Consider the following 27,314-nt stretch of genomic DNA (forward strand, 5'->3'; position numbering starts at 1 on the left):
AAAATGATGAAACTGAAAAGAGGAATTAGATTAATTCACAATTATAGTTGAATGCTTCAACATATCTGTTCCAGTTAAAGAAACAACAAATAGAAAATCATCAAAGAAACAGAAGAACTGAACGCCATCAACCAACTGGATCTAATTAACATTTATAGAACACTTACCACAATAACAGCAGATCTCATATTCTTTGCAAGTTTACATGAAACAATCACCAACATAAATCATACACTGGGTCAAAAATTTTTTAATTGAAATCATGCAAAGTATGTTCTCTGACCATACTATCTCAATTACTTTTGGCCTAAACATCATGCTCAGCTTTCAACAAAAATTTATAATCATTCTGAAAAAGGAAAAAATAAAAAAAACAGTCTAAAGAGGCAAAACAAGCAGCAAAACCAGATTCAGATTTGGCAGAAATTTTGGATTTATCAGACTGAGAATTTAAAGTAACTATGATTAATATGCCATAGACTCCAATGGGAAAAAGTGGACAACATGAAATAACTGATGGATAATGTGAACACAGAGATAGAAATTATGAAAAAAATCAAAAGAAAATCCTAGGAAACCAAAAACAGGCTAACAAATTGAAAACACTTTTGATGGGCTCACCATTAGACTAAACATAGCCAAGGAAAGAACAATAAGTTTAAAGATATACTACCAGAAACTTCCATAAGTGAAATGCAAAAAGAAAAACAAAAAATATGAAATGAACTGTGATACAATTATAAAAAATAACATAAATGTAATCAGGATACCAGGAGAAAAATATTGAAGTAATAATGGCTGAGGATTTTCCAAAATTAATGACATACACCAAATTGCAGATCCAGGAACCTCAAATAACATCAAGTAGGACAAATATCAAAACTACACCAAGGAATATATTCAAACTACAGAAAATCAATGACGAAGAGAAAACATGAAAGAAGCTTATCCACAGAGGAACACATATAACAATTACATCAGACATCTTTTCAGAAATGATGCAAGCAAGAGGAGTATGAAGTTAAATATTTAGAATTGAAAGAAAACAGCCACCAACTCAGAGTCTGTATCCAAAGTAATTATCTTTCAAAAGCAACAGAGAGATACTTTCTCTGACAAACACAAATTGAGGGAAATTGTCATCAGAAGACCTGCCTTGCAAGAAATGTTAAAAAAAAAAAATGTTCTTCAGAGAGAAGAAAAATGATATAGTTAAGAAAACATAGATTTACATTAAGAAAGGAAGAAATAAATGAAGATAAAGAGATAAAGTAAAATGTTATTTTTTAAATTCTTCCTTGGTCTAGTAGATAATACCTTGTTCAAACCAATAACAACAATGAATGAGTAGAGTTTGGATAAGGGAAATGAAAGACAGTAATATTATAAGGAATGGGAGGGAGGAATTGGGAATACTGTGTCATAAGAAACTTGCACTGCCAGTGAAGCATTATAGTGTTATTTAAAAGTGGCCTTGGATTAGTTGTAAAATATACTGCAAACTCTAGAGCAACCATTTTGAAACATTTTAAAAGAAGCTATAATTGATAAGTTAAAAGAGGAAAAAATAGAATTATATAAAATGGTCCATGAACACCAGAGAATGCAGAACAAAAGAGTGGAAGACAAGGGGAAAAAGTATAACGACAACGAATTTTTTTTAAAGTTACAAGTATCATAATCCAGTTGTATAAACTATCACTTTATATGTGAATGTTCTAAATACACCAATAAAAAGACAGAGACTATCACAGTGAATAAAAGCAATCGAAGACTCAACTGGAGTGGGTTACCAAACAAACATATAGTGTTTACAAGAAACCCATTTTATATAAAGGCACAGATAAATTAAAAGTAAGGGGGTAAATAAAGGTATACCATACTAATACTGATCAAAAAACTCGGAGTAGCTGTATTAATTTCAAACAAATATGACTTTAGAGTAAGGAATATTATCAGAAATAAACAGAGACAATACATAATGATAAGGGGTCAGTTCTCCAGGAAGACAAAACCATCCTTAATGTTCATATGCCTAACAACAGAGCATCAAAACATGTGAGACAGAAATCTAACAGAACTTCAAAGAAAAATAGACAAATTCATTATTATAGTTGGAAACTTTGACATTCCTGTACCAGTAACTGACAGATTCAGTGGGCACAAAATCAGTAAGGATATAGTTGAATATATAGCATCATAAATCAACTGGATCTAATTGACTTTTATAGACTGCTTCATTCAATAAAGTAGAATACACATTGTTCTCAAGCCCACATGAATGTTCACCATGATAAAACACATTCTAAGTTATAAACAAATTTGAAGGAATATATGTTATGCAGAGGATGCTCTCAGACCACAACGGAATAAACTAGAAATCTGTAGCGGAAAGAGACCTGGAAAATCCCCAAATATTTGATGATTAAATACACTTCTAAATAATACATGGGTTAAAGAAGTCTCAGGAGAAATTTTAAAATAGTTTCAACTAAAACAAAATAAAAATGCAATTTATTAAAATTTGTGAGATGGAGTAAAGCGGTGATTTTATAACATTGAATGCATATATTAGAAAAGAAGAAACAAATAAGATCAACAATCTAAGCTCTCACGATAGGAAACTAGAAAATAAATGGCAAATTAAATTTATAATAAGCAGAAGAAAAGAAATAATAGAACTAATAAAATAAATAAGTGATATAGAAATCAAGAAAGAACAGAGAAAATCAATAAAACCAAAAGCAAATTTTTTTAGAATATCAATAAAATTGAAAACCCCTAGACAGGCTAAGGAGAAAAGATACTGACCCACAGACATTAAAATAATAGTGAAGAGTTATTAATAAAAAAAATTCTATGCTCACAAATTTGATATCTTAAATGAAATGGACCAGTTCCTTAAAGATGTAATCTACAAAAACTCATAGCAGGGGAAAACATTTAAATAAGCCTGTATTCAATAAATAGTTAAATTGAAATTAATAAGCTTCCCAAATAGAAAGCACCAAGTCCACATGGCTTTACAGGTGAATTCTATCACATATTTAAGGAATAAGTCCTACTGATTCTCTAAAACCTGTTCCAGAAACTAGAAGCAGAGGGAACAATGCTATGCTAATGCTAAGTCGCTTCAGTCGTGTCCGACTCTGTGAGACCCCATAGACGGCAGCCCACCAGGCTCCCCGGTCCCTGGGATTCTCCAGGCAAGAATACTGGAGTGGGTAGCCATTTCCTTCTCCAATGCATGAAAGAGAAAAGTGAAAGTACAATACTTAGCTCATTTTGTGAGGCCAGTATTACCTCAAACAGAATCAGAGAAAGACACGACAAGAAGGGTAATGTCTTTACAAGAAAGACTAATGTCTTTCATGAATACAGATGCAAAAATTCTCAACAGTGTATAAAAAAATTTATAACATTACCAAGTGGGATTTATCCCAGGTTTGCAAGGCTGATTCAATATTCAATAACCAATTAATATAATCAGTCATAGTAAAGTGTATAGTCACTCAACCGTGTCTAACTCTTTGTGACCCCATGGACTGTGGCCCACCAGGCTCCTCTGTTCATGGGATTTTCCAGGCAAGAATACTGGAGTGGGTTGCCATTTCCTTCTCCAGGGGATCTTCCTGATCCTGAGATCAAACCTGGGTCTCCCACATTGCAGCCAGATTTTTTATCATCTGAGCCACCAGTTCAGTTCAGTTCAGTTCAGTCGCTCAGTCATGTCCGACTCTTTGCGACCCCATGAATTGCAGCACATCAGGCCTCCCTGCCCATCACCAACTCCCGGAGTCCACCCAACCCACGTCCATTGAGTTGGTGATACCATCCAGCCATCTCGTCCTCTGTCGTCCCCTTCTCCTCCTGCCCCCAATCCCTCCCAGCATCAGGTTCTTTTCCAATGAGTCAACTCTTTGTATGAGGTGGCCAAAGTACTGGAGTTTCAGCTTTAGCATCATTCCTTCCAAAGAACACCCAGGGCTGATCTCCTTTAGAATGGACTGATTGGATCTCCTTGCAGTCCAAGGAACTCTCAAGAGTCTTCTCCAACATCACGGTTCAAAAGCATCAATTCTTCAGTGCTCAGCTTTCTTCACAGTCCCCATAATCAGTTATATCAACAGGCTAAAGAAGAAAATCATATAATCATATTAGTAGATACATAAAAAGCATTCAACAAACTTCAATATCTATTTATGATGAAAACTCACAGAATACTAGAAATAGAGAGGATTCTCTTCAATTTAATGAAGAACATCTACAAAAACCCTATAGCTAACATCATAGTTGGTGGTGAGAAACTAGATACATCCCTGCCATAACTAGGAATAAGGCAAGGCTCCCTCTCATCATTGCCAACACTGTTCTGAAAATCCTAGCTAAATTAATAAGGGAAGAAATTTGCTTTCCTATATACCCCTGAACAGCAAGGAGATCAAACCAGTCAATCCTAAAGGAAATCAACCCTGAGAACTCATGGGAAGGACTGATGCTGAAGCTGAAGCTCCAATACTTTGACCAGCTGCTGCAAAGAGTCACCTCTTTAGAAACAACCAGGATGCTGGGAAAGATTGAGGGCAAGAGAAGAAGTGGGTGACAGAGGATGAGATGGTTGGATGGCATCACTGACTCAATGGACATGAGTTTGAGCAAATTCTGGTAGATAGTGAAGGACAGGGGAGCCAGGTGTGCTGCTGTCCAGGGGTCTCAAAGAGTTGAACACTACTTAGCAACTAAACAATAACAAAAACACCAGCAATGGACATACGGAATTTGAAATTAAAAGCACAACAGCATTTACATTAGCACACAAAAAGTGAAATATCGAATATAAATCTAACAAAATGTATATAAGATCTATATGAGGGAAACTACCACATTCTGATGAAAACAATAAATAAATAAAAGAAAACCTGAAAAGGGGAAGATAGACCACGCCCATAAATAGGATGATTCAATTTTGTTAAGATAACAATTAATTCCAACTTGATCCACAGATTCAACACATGCTCAAATAAAATCCCAACAAAACAAGTCACCTCGAGTTGGCATAACCAACTCATTTCAAATTTTACATGGAAGGCAAAAGACTCTTAAGTAGTCAATACTATATTGAAGAAGGAGAATGAAGTCAAAGGACTGACGTACCAAGCTTCAAGTCTTGCTATAAAGGCATGGTCAGCAAAACAATGTGGTGTTTGCAAAAGAATAAACAATGGATGAATCAGTGGAACAGATACAGACCATACATATATAGTCAATGGAGCAGATGTAGATACATACAAATGTAGTCAACTGATCTTTCATAAAGGAGCAAAGACAACCACACAAAGGAAAGATAATCTTTTCAACAAAGTATTCTTGAACAACTGGACATTCACATGTAAAAAATTAATCTAGACACTGACCTTATACTTCACAAGAATTATTTCAAAATGAGCCATAGTTCTTTCCCTCCAAATCCCTCCACCAAATCAAGGTGGAGGCTGTGGGCGTGTTCAAGATTCAGCTCCACCTACAACCCATCACCATGGCCCAGGAAGACATTGCTGCTAGAGGTGCAATGGATGTTAGTACTGCTCTGCAAGAAGTGCTGAAGACCTCCCTCATCCATGATGGCCCAGCAAGTGAAATTCCTTAAGCTGCCAAAGCTTCAGACCATCGCCAAGCCCATCTCTGTGTGCTTGCATCCAACTGTGATGAGCCTACGTATGTCAAGTTGGTGGAGGCCCTTTGTGCTGAGAACCAAATCAACTTGACTAATGTTGATGACTGGAGAAGAAAATGTCAACCCACTCCAGTAGTCTGGCTTGGAAAATCCCATGGACAGAGGAGCCTGTCAGGCTACAGTTCATGAGGTCAAAAAGAACTGGACACGACTGAGCAACTGAAAAAACACAAAGTTGAGGACAACAAGAAACTAGGGGAGTGGGTAGGCCTCTATAACATTGACAGAGAGGGAAAACCCCATAAAGTGGTTTGTTGCAGTTGTGTGGTGGTTAAGGACTATGGCAAAGAGTGTCAGGCCAAGGGTGCCATCAAGGTGTATTTAAAATGCAAGAAATTATCAAAAATAAAAACTAGACTCTTGTCCCTCAAAAAATAAACAAAAACTCAACAAACTAACAAAAAGGGCTCATAGACCTAAATGTAAAATGCAAAGCTATAAAGCTCCTAGAAGATAACATGGCAGAAAAATCTAAGTGACCTTGGATTTTCCAATGAACTTTAGTTGTAACAAAAGCATGATCCCAGAAAGAAAATTTGGTGAGTTGGATTGGATTAAAGTTTAAAACTTTTCTGCAAAAGACACTGTTAAGAGAATAAAAAGACAAACCACAGACTGAGAAGAAATATCTGCAAACACACGTCACAAAGACCTTTTATCAAAAATGCATAAAAAATTAAACAATCGAATTCAAAAATAAACAAAAAATCTGAACAAAGACTTGACCAGAGGAAATATACAGATGGAAGGTAAGCATCGGAGATATTCAACATCATGTGTTATTAGTGAATTACAAATTAAAACAATGAGATACTACCCCACACCTATTAGAATGAATAAAATTCAATACACTGACAATACCAGATGCTGATAAGGATGTGGGGAAATTTTCATTTGTTGCTAGTGAAAATTCCAAAGTGATGCAACCACTTTGGAAGACAATTGGGAAGTTTCTTACAGAGTTAACCATAGACTTATAAAAAGATTCACATGCTCCTATGTATTTATCCGATGGGTTGAAACTTACGTCTAAACTTCATATGAAAACCTACACATTAATGTTTATAGCAGCTCTAGTCAGAACTGACAAAAATTGGAAGGAAATAAGATGCACAAAAAAGATTTTCACAACCCAGATAATCACAATGGTGTGATCACTCACCTAGAGCCAGACATCCTGGAATGTGAAGTCAAGTGGGCCTTAGGAAGCATCACTATGAACAAAGTTAGTGGAGGTGATGGAATTCCAGTTGAGCTATTTCATTTCCTGAAAGATGATGCTGTGAAAGTGCTGCACTCAATATGTCAGCAAATTTGGAAAACTCAGCAGTGGCCACAGGACTGGAAAAGTCCTGTGAATGAAAAGTCACTTTTCATTCCAATCCCAAAGAAAGGCAATGCCAAAGAATATTCAAACTACCACACAATTGCACTCATCTTACAAGCTAGTAAAGTAATGCTTAAAATTCTCCAAGCCAGGCTCCATCAATATGTGAACGGTGATCTTCTAGATGTTCAAACTGGTTTTAGAAAAGGCAGAGGAACCAGAGATCAAATTGCCAACATCCACTGGATCATGGAAAGAGCAAGAGAGTTCCAGAAAAACATCTATTTCTGCTTTATTGACGATGCCAAAGCCTTTAACTGTGTGGATCACAACAAACTGGAAAATTCTGAAAGAGATGGGAATACCAGACCACCTGACCTGCCTCTTGAGAAACCTGTATGCAGGTCAGGAAGCAACAGTCAGAACAGGACATGGAACAACAGACTGGTTCCAAATAGGAAAAGGAGTTCGTCAAGGCTGTATATTGTCACCCTGCTTATTTAACTTCTATGCAGAGTACATCATGAGAAATGCTGGGCTGGAAGAAGCACAAGCTGGAATCAAGATTGCCAGGAGAAATATCAATAACATCAGATATGCAGATGACACCACTCTTATGGCAGAGAGTGAAGAAGAACTAAAGAGCCTCCTGATGAAATTGAAAGAGGAGAGTGAAAATTTGGCTTAAAGCTCAGCATTCAGGAAACTAAGATTATGGCATCTGGTCCCAACACTTCATGGGAAATAGATAGGGAAGCAGTGTCAGACTTTATTCTTCTGGGCTCCAAAATCACTGCAGATGGTGATTGCACCCATGAAATTAAAAGACGCTTACTCCTTGGAAGGACAGCATATTAAAAAGCAGAAACATTACTTTGTCAACAAAGGTCTCTCTAGTCAAGGCTATGGTTTTTCCAGTGGTCATGTATGGATGTGAGAGTTGGGCCATAAAGAAAGCTGAACGCTGAAGAATTGATGCTTTTGAACTGTGGTGTTGGAGAAGACTCTTGAGAGTCCCTTGGGCTGCAAGGAGATCCACACAGTTCATCCTAAAGGAGATCAGTTCTGGGTATTCATTGGAAGGACTGATGTTGAATCTGAAACTCCAATACTTTGGCCACCTGATGCGAAGAGTTGATTCACTGGAAAAGACCCTGATGCTGGGAAAGATTGAGGGCAGGAAGAGAAGGGGACGACAGAGGATGAGATGGTTGGATGGCATCACTGACTCAATGGACATGGGTTTGGGTGGACTCTGGGAGTTGTTGATGGACAGGGAGGCCTGGTGTGCTGCGGTTCATGGGATCACATAGAGTCAGACACGACTGAGTGACTGAACTGAACTGCAGATGTCATTCAATATGTGAATGGACAAATAGTGGTACATTCATACAATGAAATATTATTCGGTGATACAAAAAAATGAGCTCTCAAGCCATGATACAACAGAGATGAATCTGAAATGCATATTTCTAAGTGAAAGAAGCCAATCTGAAAAGAGTGCATATTGTATGATTCCAACTCTATGGCATTTTGGAAAAGATAAAACTTTCGAGACAGTAAAAAGTTTATCAGTTGTCAGGGGTTGTGGAGGAGAGATGGTGAAAATATGAATAGGTGGAACAGAGAGTCTTTTGTATAATGTAATGATTGTGCATAACTTTACATACTTGGAAAAACCTGAGTTTTTTCAGTTTTTTCATTAAGAGTGAAGCTTAATACAAACAATGGACTTTAGTTAATAACAATGTGTCAACTGGTTCAACAATTGTAACACCAATGTAAGTATTAATAAGAGGAGAAACTGTGGCCAGGAGATTTGGGAAGTCTTTTATTTTCCTTTCAATTTTTCTGTAAACATACAATTTCTGTAAAACATCTATTAAAATTATATGGATCAAGGAAGAAATTCAGAAAATATTTTGAATTGAAAGAAACTGTAAAGACACCATATAAAATTTGTGGTATGCACTTAAATCAGTGCTTAGGGAAAATTTAGAAGATTCTATGTTTATATTAGAAGGAACAAAGATCTCAAATCAACAACCTAAGCTACTATATAAGATGGAAAAGGGGCAAAATAAACCCAAAGTGAACAGAAGGAAGGAAATAATTAAAAGAAAATTAAAAAAGCAATGAAACAAAAGTTGATTATTTGAAAAAAAATTTTAGGATAAATCTTTAACCAGACTAACCAAAAACAGAGATGGATGTACATTACACATAGTATAAATGACAAGATGGAAAATCCTAACAGACCCTAGAGATATTAAAAAGTTAATAAAGGAATTTTATGGGGAAACTTTATGCACTTAAATCCAACAAGCTAGTCTAAATGAGCCAATTCACTGAAAACTACAAAACCAAAATTTATACAAGAAGAAACAGATAACCTGAATAGTCTTATCATTATCAAAGACATTGAATTGCTATTTTAGAAAGAAAAACTGAAAACTTCAGGCTCTGATGGCTTCACTAACAAGTTCCAACAAATATTTTAAGAAGAAACATCAGTTCTACACAACCTATTCCTGAAAATAGCAGGAAATCTTTCCAACTAATGACTTAATCATTGCCCTAACACCAAAACCAAACCGAAACAGCATAAGAAAGGAAGACTACAGACCAGCATCCTTCATGATTGCAAAACTCTGCAATATAATATCAGTAAATTAAATGCAGAAATACATAAGAAGAATAATATACCAATAATTACCAAGTGGATTTTATCCTGGGAGTGTCGGACTGGTACAATTCTGAAAATCAAATGGTGAACTGCTTTAACCATCTAAAGAAGGAGAAAATACGTAAATAAATTGATGTAGAAGAAGATTGGACAGAATTCAACACCCATTTATGTATTTTTTGAAACCCTCATCAAAATAGAAGTAGGACAGAAATTCTCAACCTAATAAAACTGTATAAAGGACATGTACAAAAAACCTACAACTGATATCATACTTAATGATGAGAGACTGGAGGCTTCCCTCAAACAAGGATCAAGATAAGTATGTTTACACTCAGCAATCCTGTTTAACATCTTATAGGATGTCTTAGCCAGTATCATAAGACAAGAAAAAAATAAAGGCATGCAGGTTGAAAAAGAACAAATAAGATTGTCCTCCTCTCATAGAAAACATGATTGTCTACTTAGGCAATCCCAAGAAATCTACAGAGAAGTTTTCCAGAACTAATAAGTAACATTAGCATGGTCGCAGGATAAAGGATCAACACAAAAATATAAAGTCTATTTCTAGATACTAGTAATGAATCACTGGAAACCAAGATTTTAAGTGAAAGTGTTAGTCACTCAGTAGTGTCCTACTCTTTGCCAACCCCATGGACTGTAGCCCACCAGGCTCTTCTGTCCACGGAATTCTCCAGGCAAGAATACTGGAGTGAGTTGCCGTTCCCTTCTCCAGAGGATCTTTCTGACCCAGGGATCAAACCCAGGTCTCCTGCATTGCAGGCAGATTCTTAACCATCCAAGCCACCTAGGGTCCATTACAAAAGCTCCAGAAATTAAATATACGCGTGTGCTCCGTCCCTTCAGTCATGTCCAACTCTTGAGACACTATGGACTGTAGACTTCCAGGCTTATCTGCCCATGGGATTCTCCAGACAAGAATCCTGTGTAGGTTGCCATGCCCACCTCCTGGGGATCTTCCCGACCCAGGGATCAAACCCACATATCTTGCATCTCTTGCCTTGTAGGCAGATTATTTACCCACTGAGTCAGTTAGTTATAAATCTAACATTAATAAAACATTTGTAGTACCTGTATGTTGAAAAAACTGTAAATGATAATAAAAGCAATCAGAGATGATTTCTGTAAATACTTATGCATGTTTGTCAACATTATCTGATTTTAAAAGTTACTATAAAAGTAATCAGGGCTTCCCAGGTGGCCCAGTAGTGAAGAACCTGCCTGCCAATGCAGGAGACACAAGAGCTGCAGGTTAGATCCCTGGGTTAGGAAGATTCCGTGGAGTAGGAAATGGCAACCCACTCCAGTATTCTTGCCTGGAAAATTCCATGGACAGAGGAGGCTGGCGGGCTACAGTCCATGGACTAACAAAAGAGTTGGGCATGACTAAGTGACTGAGACATGACATAAAAGTAATCAAGACAATGTGTTAGTGGAAAAGGGATAGACACATAGATCAGTGCATGGTTTCTAGAAACAGACCCACACAAATATGGTCAAGGTACAAACAGAAGTCAGTGCAGAAAGGAGGAGCCTGCTAAGGGTAAGCGGTCAGAGGGGAGGAGTTTGAACACACCACAGACCTCCAGGGACCCCTTGTAACTATGGTTACCATAAACTGAATTCAGAGAAGTCAAGTAGGCTGTCTGCATTCTGACAGTCAGGAAGTGATCCAGTTCCTATTCCAATAAGATCCCTCAAGCTCCAAAATGCATACCTGGTTAGTTAGCTCTGTAATCATCAAATTCTACATCTCAGAAAATGACTATATTACTTACCTTGAAAGGGAGTTTAGGTAAGGGTAGTTTGGGATTCTGTAAGATTTCAAGTGTTTATCAAAGTGTCTGGCAGGGGCAAAAATCAATGAACCATAGTCATGACTTTCTATTCTAATAAGAATTGGATTATTTGTATTAGAACTATGGCCCTTCAGTTGGAACATAAAAAAGTCACATTGTCAAAATTACAGCTAAAAAATACCTGAAATCACCTGTAAATTAATCTACCTAATTTTTAATAATCAATTTTATGGATAGTTTATAAAATAAATATATGTAAGCATATGCAGTCTTTTTCAGGTTATAATGAAGAACACTGACAATAAACAAAGTTTACAATTTGCTGTAAAATGAGATCATTTCATTCACTAGGCTTGGGCTGATGGCGCATCTTTCAGCCCCAGAACTGTCTGCTCTAGGATTTTAGCAAGATTTCTTAAAAAGTGCAAGGTGTAAAGAGAGACACCACACCTCACAGGATGAGCTGGAGAGAACCTTCCTCTGCATGGAGACCCCTGCACTCCCCAACTCCAAGTTCCTAAATCCTCGGTGGGCATCCTTGGACGCTACCACAGAGCATGACCCTTCTGGGTGGGGCCAGGACGCCACACAGCTGAGCTTCACTGCCCAGGGACAGGACAGCTGTCTACAGCTTCTCCAGAGCACAGGAGACCGAGATCCCAGCTCTAGGATTTGTTTGCCTGGCTCATCTCCTTGTTCCCCCTTGCTTTCTCTCAGGCGACCCTGTGAGTGTGTTCTCAGTGGGGAGAAAAGGGCTGGAATGCCCGCAACCTTGGTGCAGAAGCACTGGGAGGCAGAAAGGTTTAGCCTCACAGACTGCCAGGCACTCAGCTCAACCCTTTGGCTAGTCCCTTCAGCAGCCTACTTGGCCTGACTTCTGATTAAAAAACAAAACAAAATTTCTTGCAGGCCAACTGTAGAGGTTTAAAAGGCTGGATTCTTAAGAGTATTACCTCAAAGAGAAAAGCCAGAACTGGGCCAGTTTCCCTTCCAGCCAAGTCTAAATAATCACATAGGACCTGAATAAAAAAAAGTGATAGGGGTAAAAGAAGAAGAAATCATGCAAAAGGAGACCCTAAGAGGATGTGAGAGAGGAATGATCACAGCCGGGTGACGGCAAAGCCCGTCAGCCCCAGTAAGAGACAGAGTTCAAACCCAAATCCCAGAGCCCAAAGGCCAGGGACAGGCAGGAGGAAAGTTCTGCAGGGTCTACTCTGAACCTCTGAATATCATTCCCATCCTCTTCACCCTTTCTCATTTACAAGATAAATAATTTTAAGATGTAACTAAAATTATTTGACTATCTTTTAATCACTAGAAATTGTGCATAATTATTTTACCTCCACTCTAGTGCCAAGAACTGCTGTGAATTACTTGGCTTCTCAAAGTGTAGAAAGAAAATGCTTCAATTTTGCATTAATTAAAGAATTTTTTTCCCATTCCTGTCCATTAGCCGCCACCACGCTATGGCTAAGAATGGTCATTACAACAGACAGAAATAGGAACATAAATTTCCTGCTAATGAAAATGTCAGGGGGAGATGCCGTCTATCACAGAAGGTTCTGATGTGGCGACAGCTTTTTTTCTGCCTTGCACCTTTCTCGAGTTTCCAGGAGACCTGCTTGGAAGGGCAAGCGTCTTTTATTTATAGATACCTGGAAAGCATCCTTTGCAGTAGATTGAGGACTATCCTCAGATCCTAGTAAATATTCCATTGATTTTTAAAATTGCTCCCTTTCTTATCAGACCTCACAGGGTCTCGGCCTGGGAAGCCTCGCTGACCTTCTCCCCTCCTAACGAGGCCACTTTTCTTGAGATCAGAGGCAGCACGTGCATCTGCCGCCTGCCTGCCCCTCTCTCACCATTTCTGAGATGAACATGACATCAGTCAGCCGTGCTCAGTCGGTCCACCTTCCTCATCTCCTCAGGGTGGAGAGTTCCATTGCTCACAGTTTTGAGAGCTTGTTCAGAAACACTCTCATTCTGCCCTACGCTGAAGGATGGATTTGGTGTTGGGTGGTGTCCAGCTCAAGCTGTGGTACACAGCTCTCTGGCTTCCTGGGGCACACATGCAGATCTGAGCACTGGGTCCTTGTACCCACACACCACAGGCCCAGCCCCAGAGCTCCCTGGAGAGGGTTTGTCCCTTTTCAGAGAAAGCCATCTCCCTGCCAGGCTTGCAGCTCAATTGGAAGCTGCTAAAGGCAATGTTGTTTTTCCCATAATAATCAAAGGCCAGGAGACCCACTTTGGAAAACCCCAGTTGACTTACAGAGAGAAAAATGGAGTCAGGAAGTATTTTTAAAACCCAGGCACCTTTGAAAATCTTATGTACATCAATCTCTACACGGGTCTGTTTGCCCTTCAGTTTCCTTTGGCTGGTGTGGCTGTCGAGAGGGCTCCAGTCATGACAAACCCATGCTTCTTCCCATAGGATGGCCTTCCCCACTCAGAGCCTCTTTACCAGTATCATAGTCAACGGGGCTTGTCCACTACAAAATCGCGCAAGCATCCAATAAGTCCTCAATAAAGTTTATTAGCAGGAAGGGGGCTAAGAGACAAACAGACTACTCATTAGTCATTCTCTACACAATTGTGCTGGCCTGGCTGTCAGAAGGATTCCAAAAATATCTGTTCTCCAGAAAACTTCCAGACAGGTTGTGTTGAATGACTATTTTAGAAATAATATTTCAACACATTAAAATGACTATTACAAGCCACCGTTTGGCTCCAGTTCAATTAAAGATGAATGGATGAAATCAGTTTCCTGGATCCAAAGGTCTTTGATTCCAGTGACCACTAGTAACTGGTCTGCCTCAGGTTCTTACATAGCACAGGAAGTTGAGATGGTCAAAAGACTAGGCCACAAAGTACTGCAGAACTTCTCCCCCTTATTCAGTCCATGTTTGATGAGTGTTTACTAGTCACCAAGACCTTCTCTTCATTTCTACAGGCTATGCATCTTCAGGTATGTTCTCTGTGATGTCTGCAGGAAGAAGTAACATGAGGGTACTAAGAAGCAGGAAGAAAGCAAGAATTCAAAGGGTAAGAAAAGCCAAAGCCATGGAGACATGGACCCAGGATCCGTCAGGGTGGAGATGCTGGAACCAGGAATGGAGGCCTGGGGCAGGCTGGCTGAGTGAACCATGGCCAGCTGATGCTCATGAATGTGCAACACGCTATGTTGCTTCAGCCATGTCTGACGCTATGTGACTCTATGAACTGTAGCCCGTCAGGCTCCTATGTCCATGGATTCTCCAGGCAAGAATACGGGAGTGGGTTGCCATGCCCTCCTCCAGGGGATCTTCCCACCCCGGAGATCAAACCCATGTCCACTGCAGCTCCTGCATTGCAGGCAGAATCTTTACTGCCAAGCCACCAAGTAATCCCCAGGACATACTGCTGTTTTACCTTTTTCTTATCCAAAGGAAAACTGAGTTCCATGTGCACATTTCCATGTGTTTCAAATAACAGAAACACCAATAACAAGACATGTAATGCTCCGCTCAAGAAGCCAAGGGTGACTCCTACTACTGAAATAAGTAACCTAAAACCAATAGCAACTAAAAATCTCAGAGTCTCTCAGGAAACACAGCTCCTCTGCAGAATTTGTCTAAGCTCAGGAGTGATGCCTGTAGCAGTTTTAATGCTATTCAGGGCTGAACTCTTCTCTGCACAGCATTGAAATACCTTCAAAAAGCACTTTCCCAAGGACACCTCTTTCTTGAAAACCTCTATCATCTCAGAAAGCATTGATATTTAACAGGAACCACACCAAAGAGCCATCTTACAGCTTTAAGCACCCAACCAACCACATGGAGAGAATCAATGGAGCCAGGTAAAACCCCATTAAGTCTAATTTATTCTCATGACCTAACACAGTGGCCCAATGGATGCTAATCACTGACAGGTAAGAAAGATACCACATCCATGCTTAGGGAGCTCACAGACTAATCAGAAAATAAGGTAGCCAAATGATGGTGGCTCCAAAAACGGAATATGGTACTCAATGTGCTTTGTAGGTTTTGGAGATGGGAGAGTTGTACTGCTAAGCCAGGTAAAGGGCTTTCCATTCTGTGTAAGATTTAAGACCTGGAGCTGTACCAGAAGGGCCCCCAGCCTTGAAGAAGATCTGGACAGTGATAGGGCTTGGGGTTGAGAGACAGGGAGCAGCCTGTGGGATTAAGGAAAGTTCAATAAGAGCATGAGGTTTCCCCAAATCTTCAAAGAGCTTTTTATAGGATTTCCTGGGACTTTAACTGCAATCCTCCCTCAAGAAGGTGAGCACCCTGATGCCTGGGTTTACCCACACCAGAGGGTCCAGGGGAGGCTGGATTTCCATGCAATGAGCTAGAAACATTTGCAGACGTGACTTACCCCACTAGGACTGCCCCCAACTCTACCGTCCCTGGAGGCCGATGGCCTGTCCTTCAGGTAAGAGCTGAGTCATCCTAATAAATAACAACATCTCATATTTATTAGTTGTTCTGTGCCAAGAACTGTGCTAAGTGTTTCACATGCCATATATCATGTTATCCTCATAACAACTCTCTGACATTTATTACTCATCTTACAGAAGCGAAAGCTGAGAGAAATAAGTAATTTGCCAAGGTCACGGGGCTGGCAAGGGGAGGACCAGGGTGCCAGCCTACCTCTGACTCCAGAGGCCTGTCTCTCTGCATCCAGCCTCCTCTCTCAGGAACAGCGTTGTTGCTTAACGAAGACCCTTGCCCTTTGTGCCAAACTTTTGTCGATATTGTTATTTAAAGGGACACATCCCAATTTATCCCAGTATCAATTCTCTATATCATTTACCTCAGCACTGATTGTATCGTTCGCAAATTAGCATTAGGCAGCAATTTCTGGTTCCATATAAAACAATTTAGCAATCTAGCCAAGAAAATGAAAGATGTAAAGCAAAAGCCTGGTTGCTTGAACTTAATTCTCTTCCTTATCTTCTTGTTACATATTGACGTATCTGAGGCCATTCAAAAGCATCCAACTTGTCTTGCCTGAGTGCAAATCAGATTATTGACAATGAAAGCCATTTAATAGGTTATTTAAATGTTAGCATCCTATCTCTGTGGGATCTGCTTCTTGACTGGCTTCTACTGCAGAATGGTCAACTTCTGTTTATAAAGAACAGAGGTGTCTGTTTTTGTGGTCCAAGTGTAGGTGCTATGGCATGCCTGCTCCAGTACCTGCAGTCATCTCTTTCCTGATCACTCCCATCCCAACGTTCTAACCCTGGCCACCCCAGATATGGGCCTGTGTCCCCGTGAGCCTGCTATGCATGGCTGCACTGCTGCGAGGAGACAGGCCAGGCAGCAGGCGCAGGGCTGTCTGACCTGACAGCTCTTGAATTCGCTGTTCAATCAACCACAATTCAGTGGACCCCAACTATTAGTACAGAACCAGTTCCTACAAACACGCTCTAGAAACATTCTGCCTAGTTCCATTTATTTAACAATATGCATTATGAAGTGCCTGCTCTGTGTTTGGTATTGTCTTCAGGTCTGGGAGAGAGAAACAATTGTAGCAGTTAAAGCAACCAAAACCTTTACTGTGGAGGACACTGTGATGGGTCCAGATCTCCTTTCAATGAAGTATTTGTGTCCGAGAGGTTGGGAGTATAGTCAGCAGGTGGCTTTCACCTGCCAGCTGCTTCTGGAATTGCCTCACCCAAGGTCACGCCCCTACCCAAGCATCCCACATTCAGTGACTGATGACTACAGAGGTAGGAAAGCCTGGCCATCTCAGCTCAACTCTTTTTTTTTTTTTTCCAAGTCTTTATTTAATTTGTTACAATATTGCATCTGCTGTATGTATTATTTTTTGGCCACGGGGCAGGTGGGATCTTAGCTCCCCGACCAGGAATCAAACCTGCACCCCTTGCATTGAAAGGCAAAGGCTTAACCACTGGACCACCAGGAAGTCCCCTAGCTCAACTCTTAACAAGCTCTGAAACTCCGCACAGGTGGCCGTTCTGCCTGGCTACAGCCTGACTTCTCCCGTGGCTTCATCATGCTTCCCCTCCCTTCCTTCTGCAGCTGTTTAGACCAAATGCACACTTTCATAAGCATCAGGCACACTAAATGCCATCTCAGTGTCTGCTTCTGAGAAAACCCAACCTGTGACAACCACAGGCAGGAGTAGTCCAAGAGGAAGCACATGCTGAGGCAGGGTTTTGAAGCTGGATCACTCAGTCTCTACTCCACCGGCCACAAAGACTGCATACTCCTGGTAGGTGTCGGCTCATCTGTCAAAGCTTTCATGGGTGCTGATGGTGATGATATATTTCCTGAGGAAGTACGTTTGCACAATGTATTTGGTAGTTGGAAAATATGAGGTAAATAACTGAAAGAATGATAGAATCCAGCTAACCTGGATTTTCATTTGGAAAAAGATAATGAAGAGATAAGAGAAATCCATTGCCACTCAAAAGCTACTGTGAAGCCCATGGACCTCTTTGGAAACATACATAAGGGCCCTCAGCTCTTGCAGCAGGTGGATAGAGAGGCGAGGACCAGGACTTGGATGGACACTTTAGAATGGCTAAGCTTCCTAGAAGGTTATACTCCCAGTTTCCAATCTGGTGGGTCTGCTATGCTTGACTGAGGCCCTAACTGAGAAAAAAATTAGACTCTGACACTGGGATGGAGACATCAGAAGAATGCCTTGGAAAATCATAAATCTCCAGATTCCTCAGAACTGTTTGCAACTGCAGGAGTGGCCTGTCTCTCCCTATCAGGAGGTAACCTCTCTTAAGTGTTAAGGATTAGTCACTCAGTCATGTCCAACTCTTCATGACCCCGTGGACTGTAGCCCACAGGCTCCTCTGTCCATGGAATTCTCCAGGGAGGAATACTGGAGTGGGTAGCCATTCCCCTTTCCAGGGAATCTTCCGTACCCTGGGATCCAACCCCGGTCTTCTGCATTGCAGGCAGATTCTTTACCATCTGAGCTACCAGGGATGCCATCTCCTCCCCTTGCTTGCAGGCAATGCAAAGTCCTCCCCCACATCAACACGGACCTCTACCTCCCCTACTCCGGCACTAGGATTAAATTACAACAAAAGCCAGCTGGGCTCATACTGGATCTGATAAGAGAAAAATGGTGCACCTTAAAGGCACTACAAGATCCTTCCAGGACATACCTGTTAGAGCCAGGTTACAGACAGACTTGGACACTGAAAGCGCTTGAGCGAGGGAACCAAAACAAGAGGTTGAAGTAGATGCAGTTTGTTAATTTGGGAGCACTTTTTCACAGTACAAGATCTGAAACCTTGGCAAAAACCGAGGAGATGAAAAAATGTGTTACTAAGATGTCTTCTGGGAGCATGGAATATGCAAAACGCCACACTAAATGCCAGAATTGCCACAGTAGAAAGCAGAAGAAGGAATTGAAAGGATCTAGCCATGCCAGGATGGATAAACCCTGGAAGGCCAAAAACCCAGATGATTATGCTCCATGGGAAAGTCTAGCGAGTATCTCATTCACAAAAGGTCTAATAGAATGCACTGGCGGGAGGGGCACAGGATCTTTGTGAAGTTCAATGATAATTCCCCTCCGCAGACCACAGATGGTGGTAGAGGAGGCTGTTACAGAACTGGGCAATGGAGACAATGGAAAAAACACTGAACCCATAGGGGAAGAGTCATTATGTGGTACTTCATTGCCAGAAGCCAAGAGGACATAATTATTATAGTAAGTGCAAGGTCAGAGGACCACTGATCTGCAGAGCATTATCAAGATGGTTAAGAGAACACAGCGTCCCTAGAGGAGAAATAGAAGAGCAGCCAAAAAGGATACTACTCAATTTGTACAACAAAAAAATACAAAAAAATCAAAAAATCAAAGGGGAATGGTAAAGAAATCGAGGCAGTTGTCCCAACAAAAAGCCATGATTCCTTGTCCAACTTTTAGACCTGGATTCCACTGAATGGATAAAAATCCATGTCCTCACAAGGGGGGATCCTACAATACTATGGCAAGTATACCCAATAATAGTTCTCTGAGTCCTTCCCCAGAGAGAATTGCACTGTGCCCTAAGGAAAGGGAAGTAACCAACTATTTTTAAGACTGCTGGACACAGGATTTGGATTGACATCGATACCCAGAGACCCAAAGATTTATCACAGTCTTCTGGTAGAAGGAGATAGAGGGGAAACATGTGATCAGTGGAGCTCTGGCCAAAGTCTGCCTCACAGTGGCCTCAGTGGATGGAACATCAGTATAGACATACTGGGAAATTGACACATGGAGTCTTTTCCTGTGGAGTAACAGCTGCCTTAATGGGGACCAGCATCCAATTGGAAGCCTATATCATCCCCCTAAATGAAGACAGAATTTAAATAATAATATTGTATCCCAAGGCAATAGAAATATGAGCTCCTTTTAAAGATCTAAGAGATGGAAGGGTGGTGATTCCCATCACATCTCCATTCAGCTCACTAGTGTAGCCCTAGCACAAAAAGCAGGTGAATCCTGGAAAATGACAATGGACTCCTCAAACTCAACCAAGCAGGTGCCTAAAATGCAGCTCCCTTATCAGATGTAGTATCTTCACTAGAGTAGATCGATATGACCTCAAGAACACGGTTGCAGCCTTTGATTTAGTGAATGTATTATTTTCCATCACAACTAGAAAAAAAGGATCAGAAATGATTCTGGGAAGAACAACAGCAAACATTTACAGGTTTCCCTACTCCTCTTTTAACATTCAGTCATAATATAGTCGAAGTGATCTGAACCATCAGGAGGTCTCACAAAACATCCCTCCGATCCCCTATGTCAATGACATCATGCTAATCATATCCAACAGAGTTTTGGGGGCTTTGGTAATACACATGTATTCCAGAGGGGGGCAGAAAACCTCCTTCAAAGACTCAATGCCCTTGCATATTTTTTTCAATTTTATATTAGAGTATAGTCTTAGGAGTTGAGCTCTAAAAGACATGACAGAACATCCTTTACACTGTAAAAGATAAACTGTAGCTCCCACCAAAAGGAAAGAAGCACAGTGCCTTGTTCTAGAATCTTGGCGTCTTCCACATCTGGAAATATTGCTCTTACCTAAATACCCGGTAACATGAAAATCTACTAGCTTCAAATGGCATTTAGAAGAGAAAGGGGAGCCCAGCAATAATCCAGGGATTGCTGAAGTGGATAATCCAGAACCTAGCACAGCAGGGCCAGAGGACACAAGCAAGTTGTATGATCAGGTAGCTCTGACCCCCACATCATTCACTACCCTTACACTCTCCTGAGCTCACCCTATGACTGTAGGGGAGCCCTTACAGCCATCTAACAGAGGAAGAAAAAGCTCAGGCTGGGTTCATGGGCGGTTCAGCTCAGTATGTGGATGAAAGATGAAAATGGAGAGCAGCTACACTATACATGGTCCTACTTAGGAGTAGGGATAGTGACTCTGAAAAGAGTCAGCAGTGACTCTGAAAGATAGTGGTGAGGAGAAATTCTCTCAATGGACAGCTTATACAGTGTACCTGGTCAACTACTTTATGTGGACAAAGATCAGAATGTATATGGACTCATGGGCAGCAGCAAATAGCCAGGCTAAGTGGTCAGGGGCCCAGAATGAGAGCCATTAGTGTATTAGTGTGTGTAGTCACTCAGCCATGACCAACTCTTCGCAACCCCACGGACTGTAGCCCACGAGGCTCCTCTGTCCATGAAATTCTCCAAGCAAGAATACTGCAGTGGGTAGCCATTCCCTTCTCCAGGGGATCTTCCCTAAATATATATATATATATAGTAATGAGAACTTTGTTCTGGCTGACTGGGAGAGACCCTCAGGCTGGCTAATCCCTAGAAAGAGCAAATAATTTCCCTTTGAGCATACTTTCCATACGTAAACCAACCAATCCAAAGCCTACCCTCACCCCCTTCTTTACCTGGCTCTCATAGGTCTCTTACCCTCTGGGGCCAATATTCCCCTGCCCTAATCACCCCAGGGCTAGATACCAAACAGGTTACAGGCAGTGCCTACACACTGGAGTTTGCTAAAATTATTCAAACTAGCCAATCCTAAACCTGCTTCACTTGCTTACCCTGCCTTGCAAGTTGCTCTCCATGGAAACCATGATAAAGACTCTCATCCAAACTTTCCCCTCAACCTTTTGCCTCCTGGCTGACCGTGAAACTTCCCCCAAGTGGCCCCACATGGTGTGGCAAGCCCCCTTCTCTTGGGAACTGTGAGTAGCAAACTGTCTTTTCAATAACAGTCATCTGACCTATTGGCCTCACCATACCTTGAATAATAATGAAACCTACATTTAAAAACATTTAGAAGAACAGGGTTACAAGGTTTTGGGTAGCAGCACATGGATTCACCCCAAATGTGGAAGTGAACATGAAGACCTTCATATCATATTAATATTTGCCAGAGAGTTTCTACCATACAAAGTACACTAAAGCCAAGCAAACAAAATGCAGGGCCAGCTGGCATCAGCCAGCCTCTCAACAGCCACCCCAGTGCTGTGCAAGGTGCAGAGGCACAGTGGCAGGGACAGAGGGCATGCACAGTCTTCCATTTACCAAAGCTACTGCCACAGCCAAGCTGACCAACCTGACCAACAGCAACAGAACCAAACACAGACGCAGATACAGTGCCACCTCCTGAGGAAACCAGCCAGCTAGGGGGCAGGAAGTTGACCACATCAGCCTGCTTGTGCCCTGAAAAGTCTGATAATTCCTTCTGGCAGGAACAAACACATATCTTGGGTATATATTTGCCTTTTTCTGTCCACAAAGCCTCAGCCACATGACGCTTGAAGGTATACAGAGGGTCTGCGATCTGGATGGAATCCACATAACAGCTCATTAGGCCAGGGGGTCCATTTTATAACAGAAGAGAGGCGGGGGTGGGTCCATGACCATGGGGCCTTCTGGTTGTATCACAGTGCATCCTCTGAAAGCTGCCAGCCTGGCTGAAGCAGAAGCAAGCCTGCTGAAGGCGCTGAGAGTGCTAATTGAAGGACAATACTGTGTGAGGATGAGGCGCCACCCTAAGGGAGGCAGCACACACGCGGACTCTGACGCAAACCCGTGCACCCAAGATCAAAGATGCATGGGTCCAGAGACCCACGAGGTGGACTAGGAACAGTCTTACTTACCATTATCCTCAGTCTCCCATTGGAGAATTTGTGCTTCCTGAACAATGTGATTCTAAGCTCTGCCGTTTCAAAGATCTTGGTTGCCAAAGGAGGACCCTCCCACCAGAAGACAGAGGAAGTCTTTATTCCTGAGGGAAACTTAGAGGAGGAAGTTAGTATGATGAACTACAGTCCCCATTTAGTCACAAGCCATGATTGTCCCCTGACCACTTCAGACACCAGTGCCAAGGAAGCAGTGGGTAAGAGAAAGAGTCACCATCTTTGCAGGGTGATTGGACCTCACCGTCAGGTGGAGGTTAGGCTGCTTCAACACAAGGAAGGGAGAAGGGAATCTGTTTGGCAGTCAGGGGATCTACTTGGCACTTGAGGCCTTCCTTTGCCCAATTAACGTGGTAAATGGACAAATGCAATGACTCTGAGAAAGACGTAGTGACCAGAAACTCAAACTCTTAGACACTTAAAGGTGAAATTCTGGGCAATGGCCCCTAGTAGGCAGTTCAGCCCAGCATGGGTGCTGGCCGAGGCTGAGGGCATTCAAGGATTCATAGGAGATAGAGGGTAGGTACCCGCTGGGACTCTGAGACCAGCAGCCAGTTTCACTTCATCTTGTTAACCTTCCTCCTTGAAGTGTCCCTCAGGAAGAAAGACCCACAGGATTCTGTGGGAGCTTCTCCCTGAATGGGAATGAAGAAGTGAGTCTGAAGAGCCTAAAGTTAGATAGTGGAGGACAGATGAAACCCTGCCCAGACCCCCTTCAAGGAAGGGCGTGTTGCCCCAGCTTCTGGGAGTTCAGCAGACAACCTCCAACTGTCAGCTCCTTCAAGAATAGCTTCAGCTGCAGAGAGCCACCTCAGCCAGGGCCATGCCATCTCCAGGGACTGCTGACAAAGGAGCATCAAGGCCCCACCATCTCAGTCCAACAATCTGAAAAGCCAATCTGGCTCTAGAGCTCCCTGCAAAGGATGGCTGTGGGTGTCACTGGGTCTCTGGGTCAGCTTCACTCTCCCTCCACCACATCTTCTCTCCTTCCCCTCCCTTCCCAGGTGTTGATTCCCAGAGCACTCCCCAATATGCCTTCTGCACATGAACCATATCTCAGAGCCAGCTTTCTGGGGCCCCTACCTGTGACATTAGAGAGCCAGACGCTCTTCTGTGTGCCCTACAAGTCCACGTTCATTTACTCCTCTAAGCAACCCTGCACAGATGACAAAGGTTAAAGAACCTACCTGTGGTCACAGAACCAGTTAAGGGCGGACCTCCCTGATAGACAGAGCCAGCTGAGCTCCAGAGCCCAGTCTTCTAGGCTCCCTGATTTGGCGAGCTCAGAGTCCAGTGGGAGAGACACAGATGTAGATGCCTGGTCCCTTTTAAGCACAGAACAGGAGAGAATTCAACTGAGCTGGGCAAAAAAGGAATCTCTGTCCCACTGCCAGGCAGTGGAGGCCTGACAGCCAGGCTGTGGACCTCAGACCCCAAATTTTCTCAAAAGTGAGCCAAGGAAGAACTCAGTGCAGGGCATGGAAGTCCCCCATGTCATGGGAGAGGGTCACCCGCAGCAAGGCCCTCTCCAAAAGGTGGAGAATCCTTTCTGGACATGCTCTCATGAGGCCTTCCAGAAGGTTCTGCTGCTAGCTGGGTAATTTTCACTCTGTCCCGACCACTCCTAACTGTGAAAGCTGCCTGCATCCCTCACTCAGCCTGCACGAAGAGCCTGCCCTTCTCCAGAGTCTGGCACAGGGCTGTGTGGAGACCTCTTGGCTGCACTGCAGAACTGACACCCAGCTGCATGCGATGTCCTCCAGCCAGGCTAACCTCCACTCAGGTCTCAAGGCAAGGTAACTTTCTCAGGACCACCTGTGTAGAGGAGGAGCCATCCCCATTCACCACCCCAACAACCCCTTCAAGCAACCCGACACACCATCGGTATACTTTAGAAACTTTAAACTCTACAGCTGAAACTTCAGGGTTTAAACTCTAAAGTTTAGAACTTTAAAACTTTAGAGTTTTATCTGTACACTCCTGTGAGAGTCTTGGCATATATCTATCTTGATCAATAACTTATTAATTCATCCATGTATTGGCTTTCTTTCTGCACTTAGCAGGTATTCAATGAGAGACAGCTCCCTCCATCTGTAGTAAACAGCCTTGTATTAGAGACAGACTTTGAATGGAAAAGGTTCTAAACCAATGTTAAATAAAGCAATAGAGAAATAATTGTACAGGGTTGCCATCCTCCTTTAAAGGCATGAGCCCACTCTACGAGACTGCTGGATTCTTCAGTTTCCTGTAGAAACTTTCTTTTCAGTCCCTGTCCAGTAGAGTTTTTCGGTTGTCTGTTTTGACATGACTCTCCTCCATTCCACCTTTTCATTGTCTCCTTTATCACCCTGGTCTTGTTCCCAGAGGAAGCTCTCCCACTTGTCATTCTCCTCACCCCAGCATGACCCCCGCCCTCTGGACCTGACAGCTGTTCTCCTCCAGCTCAAGTCCTCAAGATTGACTGCTAGCCCTGGGGGACGGGGGGCTGGGGAAAGCCATGGGATGTGCCTGCCTTGCTCAGCTTGCCTGACCTCCCCTGGAGCTCCCACTCTGGTTCCAGCTCCTCCCCAGCCCTGGCCCCACTCTTGGCCTTGGAGCTCTGACATCTGCAGGCCTTTAAAACAGAAGAGAGGCAGATGAGCTGCTCCATCCCACCCCCACCAACTCATTCTCTAACATGATTCTAACCTGGACATTTCTCTCCATATAACACTGTCTCCATACAATGCTCTGGGTGTGCCCATTCGAGCTCTCTCTTCAGAGGCAAATAGCCAGTTTTTTTTTTTTTTTCCCCGCCTCCATTGGTCTTAGTGTCCTACAGGAATGGAGAAGGAGAGAGAGAGAAGCAAGAGAGAGAGAGAGTTGAGACTGTCCATCCAGTTGGCAGGATCCAGAAATAAATATTTAAAAAACAAAACAACAAAGCCGGAAGTCCGAAGAGTCTGATGAGCTGGATCATTTAAGAGACACCCGTGGACCCCTCCCCTCTCCTTCTCCCAACCCCCTTCCCCGTTTATTGCAGCTACATCTGCCTTGTCCTGCAACACCCCTCTGGGACTTTCTGGGCCCTCCAGGTGCGCCCAGCCATCTCCAGCCACTCGACCTCAGACCTCAGGCTTGCACCTCGAAGGTCCTCCACCCAACCATCCTCTAATTCCTGAGGCACTAAAAGCGAGACTGAGCTCCCACGGCTCCTAGCCCCCGAATCTGACGGAGCTGTCGCCTCTCTGTCACCCTGGCCTTTGCTGAATTCCTGGCAGCGACCATCTGTCTCGTCAATCTCATTACTGCAGAGTCCATCAAACTCTTTTCCACGCCAGAAGTCATAGCGAAGGACGTTGTATTAAATTGTCAGCCCCACCCAGCTTTTCCCAAAAGGCCATCACTCTCCATTAATGTATTCCTTTACTCTCTCATTTAAGAAAGAGGTAGGAAAAGCCCATGATGTATCAGGCACCGTTTTTGGCATGAGGGATTCAGAGACCAAGGTGGATACGGTCCTGCCAGTCCGGAAATCCACTACTAGAATAATCCAGTAAATCACTGCATGTGAATTAAGAGTTAGTCCAGAGGAAAAGTGGGGTTCCTGAACACTCAGCCTCTCTGCTTATGAACAATCAAGCTCCCAGCATTTCCCAGCTTAGGGTATGTGCATCCAACCCCCTTGGGGTCAGCTTGGTCCTGGCTGAGGAAACCCATCTCTTGGAGCGGAGAGGATGCTGAACTCACAGGGAGAAGGCGAGAGAGGCCAGCCACTGCTGCAGCGGGAGGCCGGTAGAGAGAGACACCACTTCAGTGTGCCCAGCACGGAGGAGGCTGGCTGTTAGCCCGGAGGGGCTTAGCGCTAGCACTCCACGTCTGAAGCCAATTTAGTGGGTTGCTGAAAAAGGTGTCATTTCATTTGAGAGGGGGGAAACTGGGGGTGCTCAGAAGGGAATTTCCTTATTCTTCAGCCCAGATCACTCTGGAGATACATCCTAATTCTGGTAATTCTCTGGAGAAAAACAAAACAAAACAAAAAACAACTTTCGTGGTCCTTTAGTGCATCCTGCGAGGGTCTGGGAGAATGTGGGCTCCAAGCAGCGTTTCTGCTCTCAGCCACACCCACGAAGGGCCTCTCTGGAGCCCAGGGTGCACCTTCTCCCAACAAGCCATAAAAAGCTGGAGCACAGGCAATTTCCTTTCAAATTAAGAAATACAAATATTTCCGGCATGAAGAAAACCCAAGTAGCAACTCAGAATGCATGCAGTTAAGTCCCTCTTATCAATTTACAATATAAAAACATCTCATGCATATAAAAGTGAATTTGGGTACCAGCGGACTCACAACCTTCCCTGGGTGTTTTTGTGCACCCAGGTTAGTACATATTTACACGTCGAATGCACACAGGATGATGCCAGGGCCAAATACTGAAAGAAAACATGCGGTAAATGGTTGCTTTAATAAGTCCTGTTCCATTGAAAGGAAATAAAACCTGAGTATTAATGAGATATAATTATATATTTAAAATCTTTTCCCTTGTGCAGTATATAGGATTAATGCCAGTAAACTCACAAACTGCAACATTCTACT

At 42.5% G+C, this 27,314-nt stretch overlaps 1 pseudogene; it reads left to right on the top strand.

The window, feature by feature from the left end:
• Nucleotides 1–5,536: 5,536 nt before the first annotated feature.
• On the top strand, nt 5,537–6,112 carry LOC113875336 (annotated as a pseudogene).
• The last annotated feature ends 21,202 nt before the right edge of the window (nt 6,113–27,314 follow it).

The sequence above is a fragment of the Bos indicus x Bos taurus genome, chromosome 18 (genome assembly GCF_003369695.1).
Source record: "Bos indicus x Bos taurus breed Angus x Brahman F1 hybrid chromosome 18, Bos_hybrid_MaternalHap_v2.0, whole genome shotgun sequence".
NCBI lineage: Eukaryota > Metazoa > Chordata > Mammalia > Artiodactyla > Bovidae > Bos > Bos indicus x Bos taurus.